General features: G+C 33.2%; 1 long non-coding RNA gene across 1 annotated transcript; it reads left to right on the forward strand.

Annotated features, from left to right (window-relative positions):
* Nucleotides 1–661: 661 nt before the first annotated feature.
* Nucleotides 662–11,739, forward strand: LOC138307216 (uncharacterized). Its single transcript, XR_011205949.1, has 2 exons — nucleotides 662–1,432; nucleotides 7,418–11,739. It is a non-coding gene; the product is annotated as an uncharacterized lncRNA (long non-coding RNA).
* The last annotated feature ends 1,733 nt before the right edge of the window (nucleotides 11,740–13,472 follow it).

Raw genomic sequence — 13,472 nt, forward strand, 5'->3', positions numbered from 1 at the left:
ACTTTCACTACTACATCAGACACTTTCACTACTACATCAGACACTTTCACTACTACATCAGATATTTTCACTACTACATCAGACACTTTCACTACTACATCAGACACTTTCACTACTACATCAAACACTTTCACTTACTACATCAGACACTTTCACTACTACATCAGACACTTTCACTACTACATCAGACACTTTCACTACTACATCAGACACTTTCACTACTACATCAGACACTTTCACTACTACATCAAACACTTTCACTACTACATCAGACACTTTCACTACTACATCAGACACTTTCACACTACTACATCAGACACTTTCACTACTACATCAGACACTTTCACTACTACATCAGACACTTTCACTACTACATCAGACACTTTCACTACTACATCAGACACTTTCACTACTACATCAGACACTTTCACTACTACATCAGACACTTTCACTACTACTACATAAGACACTTTCATTACTACAACAAACACTTTCACTACTACATCAGACACTTTCACTACTACATCAACACTTTCACTACTACATCAGACACTTTCACTACTACATCAGACACTTTCACTACTACATCAGACACTTTCACTACTACATAACACTTCACACTCTCAGACACTTCACTACATCAACACTTTCACTACTACTACATCAGACACTTTCATTACTACAGCAGACACTTTCACTACTACATCAGACTCTCCAACCCTACATCAGACACTTTCACTACTACTATATCAGACACTTTCACTACTACTATATCAGACACTTTTCATTACTACTACATAAGACACTTTCAATACTACTACATCAGACTCTTCCACTCCTACAGCAGACACTTTCACTACTACATCAGACTCTCCAACCCTACATCAGACACTTTCACTACTACTACATCAAACACTTTCACTACTACTACATCAGACACTTTCACTACTACATCAGACTCATTCATTACTACAACAAACACTTTCACTACTACTATATCAGACACTTTCACTACTACTATATCAGACACTTTCATTACTACTACATAAGACACTTTCAATACTACTACATCAGACTCTTCCACTCCTACATCAGACACTTTCACTACTACTACATCAAACACTTTCACTACTACATCAGACTCTTTCATTACTACAACAAACACTTTCACTTCTACATCAGACACTTTCATAATTACAGCAGACTCTTCCACTTCTACATCAGGCACTTTCATTGCTATATCAAACACTTTCACTTTTACATCAGACACTTTCACTACTACATCAGACACTTTTCTGCTACATCAGACACTTCCACTACTTTGCAGGCATTAGATACCCGAGGATTGTCCACCAGATATTTGCTGATTGAAGGACTTGATCATTTTAACATCGTAGAACAGCTCCGATTTGATGACTATCTGCTTGTGAAGGTATGTAAATCACCTTTTAGCGTTATATCTGTCTAATTTATTTTCTATTACAAGCTTTCCCCACTAGGTAATAAGGTGGTGTAAGATTTATAGAATCCTTTATCCCTTATAGGTGAGACAGGAATCTGTTTATGGGTTATATGGTAATATTCTTATAAGTTGTCTGTCTGTCTGTCTGTCTGTCTGTCTGTCTGTCTGTCTGTCTTGCAGAGTAAGACTCTCCACATAATAACCTTGAGGGTTGAGACTAACTAACAAATGGGGTGAATGATTTTCTTACTATAATTACCACATTAAAAAATCTAATATGGACATGTCAGTACTTAAAGATGCTCCACCGCCGACAGAGCATAAATGATATTCATAATTTGAACAATAATTGATGTTTAATCGTGTATATATATATCTTATTAACACAAAAAATTATATAAAATAATATATTTTGCCTTTGGTGCATGCGCAATCAGTACTCCATTCCATAAGGATATAGTGCCACGGATTTTTTGAGGGATGCAATTAATTATTTTTCATACTTTTAATTTGAAGTAAAATTAAACTTTTCAATGGTGGTAATGGTGTAAAGTAAGTAACTTTTGTAACCGAAGAAAAATACTAAATCGTCAGCTCCTGTCTTAGATAGTGAAAAAATACCATTTGTCAGCGGTGGAGCATCTTTAATACTTACTTAACAATACTTTTAATTACTGTAATTGTCATCATTGTTGTGACATCACACAATTGTTAAGTATATATACATATATCTTGTGTAGCTTGTTTACCCTAGGGTGAGATAGAAAAATCGCACCGTTGTTGATATTCCTAGACCAGGCCAAGTCCCTCAGTTATATTGTTATATGGTTAATTAACTGTCTCCCTGAAGTTCCTCAGTTCTATTGTTATATAATTGATTAACTGCCTCCCTGAAGTTCCTCAGTTCTTTTGTTATATAATTAATTAACTGTCTCCCTGAAGTTCCTCAGTTCTTTTGTTATATTATTAATTAACTGTCTCCCTGAAGTTCCTCAGTTCTTTTGTTATATGATTAATTAAATGTCTCCCTGAAGTTCCTCAGTTCTTTTGTTATATAATTAATTAAATGTCTCCCTGAAGTTCCTCAGTTCTTTTGGTATATACTTATTTTACTGTCTCCCTGAAGTCCCTCAGTTCTATTGTTATATAATTAATTAACTGTCTCCCTGAAGTTCCTCAGTTCTTTTGTTATATAATTAATTAACTGTCTCCCTGAAGTTCCTCAGTTCTTTTGGTATATACTTATTTTACTGCCTCCCTGAAGTCCCTCAGTTCTATTGTTATATAATTAATTAACTGTCTCCCTGAAGTTCCTCAGTTCTTTTGGTATATACTTATTTTACTGTCTCCCTGAAGTTCCTCAGTTCTTTTGTTATATAATTAATTAAATGTCTCCCTGAAGTTCCTCAGTTCTTTTGTTATATGATTAATTAAATGTCTCCCTGAAGTTCCTCAGTTCTTTTGTTATATAATTAATTAAATGTCTCCCTGAAGTTCCTCAGTTCTTTTGTTATATTATTAATTAACTGCCTCCCTGAAGTTCCTCAGTTCTTTTGTTATATAATTAATTAACTGTCTCCCTGAAGTCCCTCAGTTATATTGTTATATAATTAATTAACTGTCTCCCTGAAGTTCCTCAGTTCTATTGTTATATAATTAATTAAATGTCTCCCTGAAGTCCCTCAGTTCTTTTGTTATATAATTAATTAACTGTCTCCCTGAAGTCCCTCAGTTCTATTGTTATATAATTAATTAACTGTCTCCCTGAAGTCCCTCAGTTCTATTGTTATATAATTAATTAGCTGTCTCCCTGAAGTTCCTCAGTTCTTTTGGTATATAATTATTTTACTGTCTCCCTGAAGTCCCTCAGTTATATTGTTATATAATTAATTAACTGTCTCCCTGAAGTCCCTCAGTTCTATTGTTATATAATTAATTAACTGTCTCCCTGAAGTCCCTCAGTTCTATTGTTATATAATTAATTAAATGTCTCCCTGAAGTTCCTCAGTTCTTTTGGTATATACTTATTTTACTGTATCCCTGAAGTCCCTCAGTTCTATTGTTATATAATTAATTAACTGTCTCCCTGAAGTTCCTCAGTTCTTTTGTTATATAATTAATTAAATGTCTCCCTGAAGTTCCTCAGTTCTTTTGTTATATAATTAATTAAATGTCTCCCTGAAGTTCCTCAGTTCTTTTGTTATATGATTAATTAAATGTCTCCCTGAAGTTCCTCAGTTCTTTTGTTATATAATTAATTAACTGTCTCCCTGAAGTCCCTCAGTTCTATTGTTATATAATTAATTAACTGTCTCCCTGAAGTTCCTCAGTTCTATTGTTATATAATTAATTAGCTGTCTCCCTGAAGTTCCTCAGTTCTTTTGTTATATAATTAATTAGCTGTCTCCCTGAAGTCCCTCAGTTCTTTTGGTATATAATTATTTTACTGTCTCCCTGAAGTCCCTCAGTTCTATTGTTATATAATTAATTAACTGTCTCCCTGAAGTTCCTCAGTTCTTTTGTTATATAATTAATTAAATGTCTCCCTGAAGTCCCTCAGTTCTATTGTTATATAATTAATTAACTGTCTCCCTGAAGTCCCTCAGTTCTTTTGTTATATAATTAATTAACTGTCTCCCTGAAGTTCCTCAGTTCTTTTGGTATATACTTATTTTACTGTCTCCCTGAAGTTCCTCAGTTCTTTTGGTATATACTTATTTTACTGTCTCCCTGAAGTTCCTCAGTTCTTTTGGTATATACTTATTTTACTGTCTCCCTGAAGTCCCTCAGTTCTATTGTTATATAATTAATTAACTGTCTCCCTGAAGTCCCTCAGTTCTTTTGTTATATAATTAATTAACTGTCTCCCTGAAGTTCCTCAGTTCTTTTGGTATATACTTATTTTACTGTCTCCCTGAAGTCCCTCAGTTCTATTGTTATATAATTAATTAACTGTCTCCCTGAAGTTCCTCAGTTCTTTTGGTATATACTTATTTTACTGTCTCCCTGAAGTCCCTCAGTTCTATTGTTATATAATTAATTAACTGTCTCCCTGAAGTTCCTCAGTTCTTTTGTTATATAATTAATTAAATGTCTCCCTGAAGTCCCTCAGTTCTTTTGGTATATACTTATTTTACTGTCTCCCTGAAGTCCCTCAGTTCTATTGTTATATAATTAATTAAATGTCTCCCTGAAGTTCCTCAGTTCTATTTTTATATAATTAATTAACTGTCCTTCTGAAGTCCCTCAGTTCTTTTGGTATATACTTATTTTACTGTCTCCCTGAAGTCCCTCAGTTCTATTGTTATATAATTAATTAACTGTCTCCCTGAAGTCCCTCAGTTCTTTTGGTATATACTTATTTTACTGTCTCCCTGAAGTCCCTCAGTTCTATTGTTATATAATTAATTAAATGTCTCCCTGAAGTTCCTCAGTTCTATTGTTATATAATTAATTAACTGTCTCCCTGAAGTCCCTCAGTTCTTTTGGTATATACTTATTTTACTGTCTCCCTGAAGTCCCTCAGTTCTATTGTTATATGATTAATTAAATGTCTCCCTGAAGTTCCTCAGTTCTTTTGTTATATAATTAATTAAATGTCTCCCTGAAGTTCCTCAGTTCTATTTTTATATAATTAATTAGCTGTCTCCCTGAAGTTCCTCAGTTCTTTTGGTATATACTTATTTTACTGTCTCCCTGAAGTTCCTCAGTTCTTTTGTTATATAATTAATTAACTATCTCCCTGAAGTTCCTCAGTTCTTTTGTTATATAATTAATTAAATGTCTCCCTGAAGTTCCTCAGTTCTTTTGTTATATAATTAATTAAATGTCTCCCTGAAGTTCCTCAGTTCTTTTGTTATATGATTAATTAAATGTCTCCCTGAAGTTCCTCAGTTCTTTTGTTATATAATTAATTAACTGTCTCCCTGAAGTCCCTCAGTTCTATTGTTATATAATTAATTAACTGTCTCCCTGAAGTTCCTCAGTTCTATTGTTATATAATTAATTAGCTGTCTCCCTGAAGTTCCTCAGTTCTTTTGTTATATAATTAATTAGCTGTCTCCCTGAAGTCCCTCAGTTCTTTTGGTATATAATTATTTTACTGTCTCCCTGAAGTCCCTCAGTTCTATTGTTATATAATTAATTAACTGTCTCCCTGAAGTTCCTCAGTTCTTTTGTTATATAATTAATTAAATGTCTCCCTGAAGTCCCTCAGTTCTATTGTTATATAATTAATTAACTGTCTCCCTGAAGTCCCTCAGTTCTTTTGTTATATAATTAATTAACTGTCTCCCTGAAGTTCCTCAGTTCTTTTGGTATATACTTATTTTACTGTCTCCCTGAAGTTCCTCAGTTCTTTTGGTATATACTTATTTTACTGTCTCCCTGAAGTTCCTCAGTTCTTTTGGTATATACTTATTTTACTGTCTCCCTGAAGTCCCTCAGTTCTATTGTTATATAATTAATTAACTGTCTCCCTGAAGTCCCTCAGTTCTTTTGTTATATAATTAATTAACTGTCTCCCTGAAGTTCCTCAGTTCTTTTGGTATATACTTATTTTACTGTCTCCCTGAAGTCCCTCAGTTCTATTGTTATATAATTAATTAACTGTCTCCCTGAAGTTCCTCAGTTCTTTTGGTATATACTTATTTTACTGTCTCCCTGAAGTCACTCAGTTCTATTGTTATATAATTAATTAACTGTCTCCCTGAAGTTCCTCAGTTCTTTTGTTATATAATTAATTAAATGTCTCCCTGAAGTCCCTCAGTTCTTTTGGTATATACTTATTTTACTGTCTCCCTGAAGTCCCTCAGTTCTATTGTTATATAATTAATTAAATGTCTCCCTGAAGTTCCTCAGTTCTATTTTTATATAATTAATTAACTGTCCTTCTGAAGTCCCTCAGTTCTTTTGGTATATACTTATTTTACTGTCTCCCTGAAGTCCCTCAGTTCTATTGTTATATAATTAATTAACTGTCTCCCTGAAGTCCCTCAGTTCTTTTGGTATATACTTATTTTACTGTCTCCCTGAAGTCCCTCAGTTCTATTGTTATATAATTAATTAAATGTCTCCCTGAAGTTCCTCAGTTCTATTGTTATATAATTAATTAACTGTCTCCCTGAAGTCCCTCAGTTCTTTTGGTATATACTTATTTTACTGTCTCCCTGAAGTCTCTCAGTTCTATTGTTATATGATTAATTAAATGTCTCTCTGAAGTTCCTCAGTTCTTTTGTTATATAATTAATTAAATGTCTCCCTGAAGTTCCTCAGTTCTATTTTTATATAATTAATTAGCTGTCTCCCTGAAGTTCCTCAGTTCTTTTGGTATATACTTATTTTACTGTCTGCCTGAAGTTCCTCAGTTCTTTTGTTATATAATTAATTAACTATCTCCCTGAAGTTCCTCAGTTCTATTGTTATATAATTAATTAAATGTCTCCCTGAAGTCCCTCAGTTCTTTTGGTATATACTTATTTTACTGTCTCCCTGAAGTCCCTCAGTTCTTTTGTTATAAGTAATTAACTGTCTCCCTGAAGTTCCTCAGTTCTTTTGTTATATAATTAATTAAATGTCTCCCTGAAGTTCCTCAGTTCTATTTTTATATAATTAATTAGCTGTCTCCCTGAAGTTCCTCAGTTCTTTTGGTATATACTTATTTTACTGTCTCCCTGAAGTTCCTCAGTTCTATTGTTATATAACACACCCCATAGAATATATTCTTAGAGAAATTGTCCATACAAGCATGGTTAACATAAAAGCAAAAATCTAGTTCCTATGTGATTAATTAACTGTTCTCTAAATTTCCAAGTTCTATTATTTTATGATACATTTTGATTATCTTTTGGAAAGTTTTTTTACTCTCTGTTATCATTAAACATAGTTTTAATCCATATTATGTTAATGAAACACTCTTTGAAAAATGATACTGAAGATAAACAATTTCTCTTGCAGGAGATATTGGTGTTGTTGGAGCTTATTTAATGTCCCAAAGGCTTGCAGTTCAAATACCTTCCAGTATGATGTAATTGAGCTTAAAGGATAAGTTTTCAGAGCATCTGTCCAGAGCGGTCATCATGTACCATCTGTTATCCTGCACCTTATATAATAATTCAATTCATATAATAATTCAATTCATATTAATGGCCATGACATTCATTCAAGGTCACAGGGGTCAACTATGCTAAAATTTTAAAGAACTTCTGTCAATAACTAAGAGGCCTTAAGCATGCTTGTAGCATGATGGGTTAAAAGCTACCAAGTAGTTTGTTCAAAGGAATGACTTTAACCTTGATTTACAAGGGTTAAATAGGCTAAAATCTTTAAAAACAACTTCTTGTCAATAACAAAGAAACCTAGAGATCTGAATTTGGCTTTTAGCATGCTGAAATGAAGGTGCACTAATCTGATAGTCCTAGATACCTGATACCTAATATTGAGCCTGAAGTATGATGGGAATGGATTACACATGGATCAAATAGCCTAAAATCTTTAAACAACATTTCTCCCCATAATTTAGAGATCTGCTTTAGCTTTCTGGGATAATGGGCAAATGAATGAAAATGATTCAAATGAATGACCTTGTGACCTTTTATCCAAAACCAATGGTATTAGTAACAAGGTATCAAGGGTCAAATAGGTTAAAAGCTTTAAACTAATAATCAGGTTTGTTCACATGTTTCTGATGAAGTAACTAGTTACATTTTTAGCCCACCATCATCAGATGGTGGGCTATTCAAATCGCCCTGCGTCCGTGGTCCGTCGTCTGTCCTCCGCCGTCCGTCGTCCGTCCGTAAACAATGCTTGTTATCACTATTTCTTAAAAACTGTTGCAGGGATTTTGTTCAAACTTCACATGGAGGGTCCCCTTGGTCCATATTTGTGCCATACAGATTTTGAGGCTGATCGGAAAAACAAGATGGCCGCCAGGCAGCCATATTTGATTTTGCAGTTGAAGTTTGTTATCGATATTTCTTGAGAACTACTGAAGGGATTTTGTTCAAACTTCACATGGAGGTTACCCTTGGTCCCTAGTTGTGCCATACAGATTTTGAGGCTGATCAGAAAGACAAGATGGCCGCCAGGCAGCCATCTTTGATTTTGACAGTTGAAATTTGCTATCGATATTTCTTGAGAACTACTGAAGGGATTTTGTTCAAACTTCACATGGAGGTTACCCTTGGTCCCTTGTTGTGCCATACAGATTTTGAGGCTGATAGGAAAAACAAGATGGCCGCCTGGCGGCCATCTTGGATTTTGATAGTTAAGGTTTGATATCCCCATTTCTCAAAAAGTGCTGAAGGGATCTTTCTCAAATTTAATACGTAGGTTCCCCTGGGGCCCCTGTTGTGCATATTGCATTTTTAGACCAATCGGTGAACAAGATGGCCGCCAGGCCGCCATCTTGGATTTCGATAGTTAAAGTTTGTTATGGCTATTTCTCAGATAGTACTGAAGGGATCTGTCTCAAATTTCATATGTAGGTTCCCCTAGGGCCCTAGTTGTGCATATTGCATTTTGGGACTGATCGGTTAACAAGACGGCCGCCAGGCAGCCATCTTGGATTTTGTTATTCAAAGTTTGTTATCGCTATTTCTCAGAAAGTAGTGAAGGGATCTCTCTCAAATTTCATATGTAGGTTCCCCTAGGGCCAAGTTGTGCATATTGCATTTTGGGACTGATCGGTCAACAAAATTGCTGCCAGGCAGCCATCTTGGATTTTTATATTCAAAGTTTGTTATCGCTATTTCTCAGAAAGTATTGAATGGATCTTTCTCAAATTTCACATGTAGGTTCCCCTAGGGCCCTAGTTGTGCATATTGTGATTTGGGACCGATTGATCAACAAGATGGCCGCCAAGGAGTAATCTTGGATTTTGATAGTTGAAGTTTGTTACCGCTATTTCTCAAAAGGTACTGAAGCGATCTGTCTCAAATTTTATATGTAGAATGTTTGAAAAAGTTTAAAAAGTAGAGAAAAGATCCATCTTTCCTTTGTCAGATATAGATCATTCTTTGGTTGGCGCCAAGATCCCTCTGGGATCTCTTGTCATTCATTCGCCCATTATCCCAGCAAGCTAAAGCAGATCTCTAAATTATGGGGGAAAATGTTGTTTAAAGATTTTAGGCTTACATACTTCAGGCTCAATATTAGGTATCAGGTATCTAGGTCTATCAGATTAGTGCACCTTCATTTCAGCATGCTAAAAGCCAAATTCAGATCTCTAGGTTTCTTTGTTATTGAAAAGAAGTTGTTTTTAAAGATTTTAGCCTAACCCATGTAAATCAAGGCTTAAGTCATTCCTTTGAACAAACTACTTGGTAGCTTTTAACCTAGGCCATCATGCTACAAGCATGCTTAAGGCCTCTTAGTTATTGACAAGAAGATAATACAATTATTAAAAAAAAATTCAATTTATTATATACCTTTATGTCTATATATTTATTATATGTATAAATAGTTTTGTCACTGCAAAGATTATGTAATCTTTCAATCATTTGTGAATATATAATAAGTTCGAATTTCAAAGAACTCACAAAACCATTTTACCTACAGAACTGGATATAAGAAATGTTAAAGTATTAGAGAAATGAGAAACAAAAGGAATATCATGTTATTCTCACTTTGAATCTTATGCACCAACATGTTATATGTATTATGCTACAAAAGCAGTTTCGGTTCATTTTAGCAAGCCTTGGTCTAATGGACCAGTGAGCTAATATGCCATGATGCGGCGTCCAGTATCACATGCCACGTTTGTCTGTCCGTTTTTCTGCCTGTCCGTCCGTGCATCTTCCATCAACGTTTCATATAAATTCCTACTTGTCATGAACAAGTGAGTTGATTGTTACCAAATTTGGTCTGAACCATCCTCAGGGGAAGGACAAACAATTTTGTATCTACCATGGCTATGCTTCCTCTATCCAGAGGGGCAAGCCTAACAGGGCACATTTCGTAAATTCTGCTGCTGTAATAATGTAAGGATTTGGTTCATAGTTGGTCTGCAAACAGCATCCTTGATTGACAGGGAATTAATTTTGTAGTTCTTCACAGAACCAATCAGATAGGCTCGACCAATACAATAGCAGAAACAGAAGGACCTCTTTAAAAAGCCGTGTCCTGCATTTAGAATGAAAAAAAAATTGATTCATATTTGGTCTGCGGCATTATTTACTGAAAATGAATCAATTTTGTATAAGCCAAGTGCCTGTATCTTCAAGGGCCAGAGGGATGGCGCCAGCTAGGGGAAAACAGGAGATTCCTTGTAATACTTCTATTGTAGGATTGTAAGAATTTTTGGTTCATATTTAGTCTACAACATTCTTAATTAAAAGAAAAAAAAAATTTATAAACGAAAGGCTTGTTTAAGAAAGAGTGGAAGCTATGGTGCTCAATGTGGAGAATATTATTTTAAGCAAATTATCAAAAATGTGATATCTTCAGAAGAATTGGTATTCCTTCGCTGTATCCATATATCAATACAGATATTTGAGTTTGAGGGGATAAAAACTTCACCAATATATTGTTTGCCATATAACATGCCAGGTAAGCGATACAGGTCATCTGGACGTCTTATTCCACATTCTTACTTAAAACTATATTTAAACTACAATGCATGACTTCATTGGTTATACAGTTACAGTTATTGTAATCTGACGTAGTTATTATTTTAAGTCGACAATCAAAATCATCTTAAAAATTACTGTAATACCCTTTATTCTTTCTATTAAATTAATTTCTCTAAAAATGTTTTTTGAAAAAAAGGAAAAGAATGAATTCCTAAATGGTGTTCAAATACATGCATATGATTCATTGTGTAATATTTATGGCATTTTCATATGTATGTCTAACTAGAATGGTGATGCAGATGAAACTTTCTCCAGCATTCCATATTGAAATGATAATACTCATTGATATACATCATTCAAAATGTATTATTAGTCGTTGGTTTATACTCAATGATGTGTTAAGATATATATGTTTTACTTTAATCGTATTTACTTTATATATAAGCTGATCTGTCTTTATTTTTTTACTCTATTACATAAGTGAAATGTCAATCAATGAGAAGAAAACATACTTATATTTGTGAATCTTGCCATATTTTGTTAATGTATGATTCCTCAATTATAATTAATTTATAAAATCATTTACTGCATTTATCCCTAGAAACACTATGTTGTCTGTCTATGTGAATAACCCTTGTGCGTTGTTATATAATATCTTTACGTTTATTTAACCCATGGAACCGTATATAAACTGTTGTATATATACTACTGCAGTGTTCTTGTTCAATGTATTCATTATTGATAGAAGTTGTTTTACTGGTGTGCCTCATATCATTGGTCATATTGCATAAAATATCCGTTATTTTATTGTTTCATACAAAATATAATCACTGATAATCATAACGTCTTTCTGTCCATGGTGATTCAAGTTGTTTAATGCATTTATACGAAAATAAGGCCAGTACTTCTTCTGATAGAAAATGTTTAAAAGTAAGATCGTTTATAAATTGCATAAATATCGGTAATGAACAGATCGCCGAAGAAATTCTATCTATGTATGAAGGTTGAAATGTGATGCACTGACTTTTAAAATGTACGAAAACCAAATGAAAATATTATTATGGAAAGTATTAATGATGGAACATGAATAATGGAAGACAAAATAAAAATATCTATGAAAGTATATATACCATATAAAGTAAATACAACGTTAAATGTTACTGAAAGTATAAATATCATGTAAAGAAAATAAAACGTTAAAGATGCTCCATCTCTGACAATTTTTCTCTATCGAAATAGGAGCAGATGATTTAGTATTTTTCTTCAGTTACAAAAGTTACTTGCTTTCCACCATTACCATCATTTAAAAGTTTGAACTTCTAATTTTACATCAAGATAAAATAAAAAAAAAATAATTACATCCCAAAAAAGTTCTGTGGCACTGATATATCCTATATGAAATGCAGTACTGATTGCGCATGCACCGAAAACAAATTTTTTTTTTTCTTTTTTTGTTTGTTAATTAGTCATATATATGCACGATTAAACACCCATTATTGTTCAAATGATGGGTATCATTTATGCTCTGTCGGCGATGGAGCATCTTTGAATGTTTCTGAAAGTAGTATACGATGTAAAGACAATAAAATTGTAAGTTATCATATAAATGGAATCTGGTCATTATAATGTAACATGTAAGAATACCGATCAAATGATATAATTCCACGTGTCAGCGTACGTAGATAACAATGTAGGTAATTTAGTTTCATACATAAGTAAAGGGGTTAATTTTTAGTACATACTATTTACGATGTAATTTTATGGTTGCACCAGATCACCAAAATGCAATGTTGCGAATGAGATATATCAAATGTAGGTCTTCAAAATAGTAAATGGATGTAGTATCAAATGAGCATGCTATATCAAATGTGTGGTCTTCAATATAGAATTGAGTGTGGTTCGAATGAACAAATTGAACGAAATTATTTGTTATTACACGAGATTAGTTTTAATTATCATAAATATGCTAATTATGTCTTAATACCGAGTGTGTGTCGTTAAAATTAAAGTTGTGCGAGGTAAAATGAATATGAAACTGTTTCTCGTGTCAAATAAAGTGCCGAGATATGGAAAATTGATTTTATACGTACTTCGTTAACTTTAGTTATATGATATTAGATTTATCAAAGTGAAAACTATATTTCGAAACAATTTTAAGTATCATTTGGAAAAACAAATTTGACATTAGCCTTAGAATAATGTGATCTTACTCATGGAAAGCAAAAACAGAAGAAAAAAACATTAAAATAGTAATGATATTTTACATGTGCATATCTTTTGAAGATCATGGTACTGATATTAAATTTTCAGTAGTATTGTTTAAAGTGATCAAAAGGGATTATGATAAATAATAAATCTGCATGAAGAAGACTGCGAAGCACTCGAAAATATCCGGTAAGTAAATAATTCTCTTGAGAGTAAAAGTACATTTGAAATCTTCT

This window comes from Argopecten irradians, chromosome 1 (genome assembly GCF_041381155.1).
Source record: "Argopecten irradians isolate NY chromosome 1, Ai_NY, whole genome shotgun sequence".
Lineage (NCBI taxonomy): Eukaryota > Metazoa > Mollusca > Bivalvia > Pectinida > Pectinidae > Argopecten > Argopecten irradians.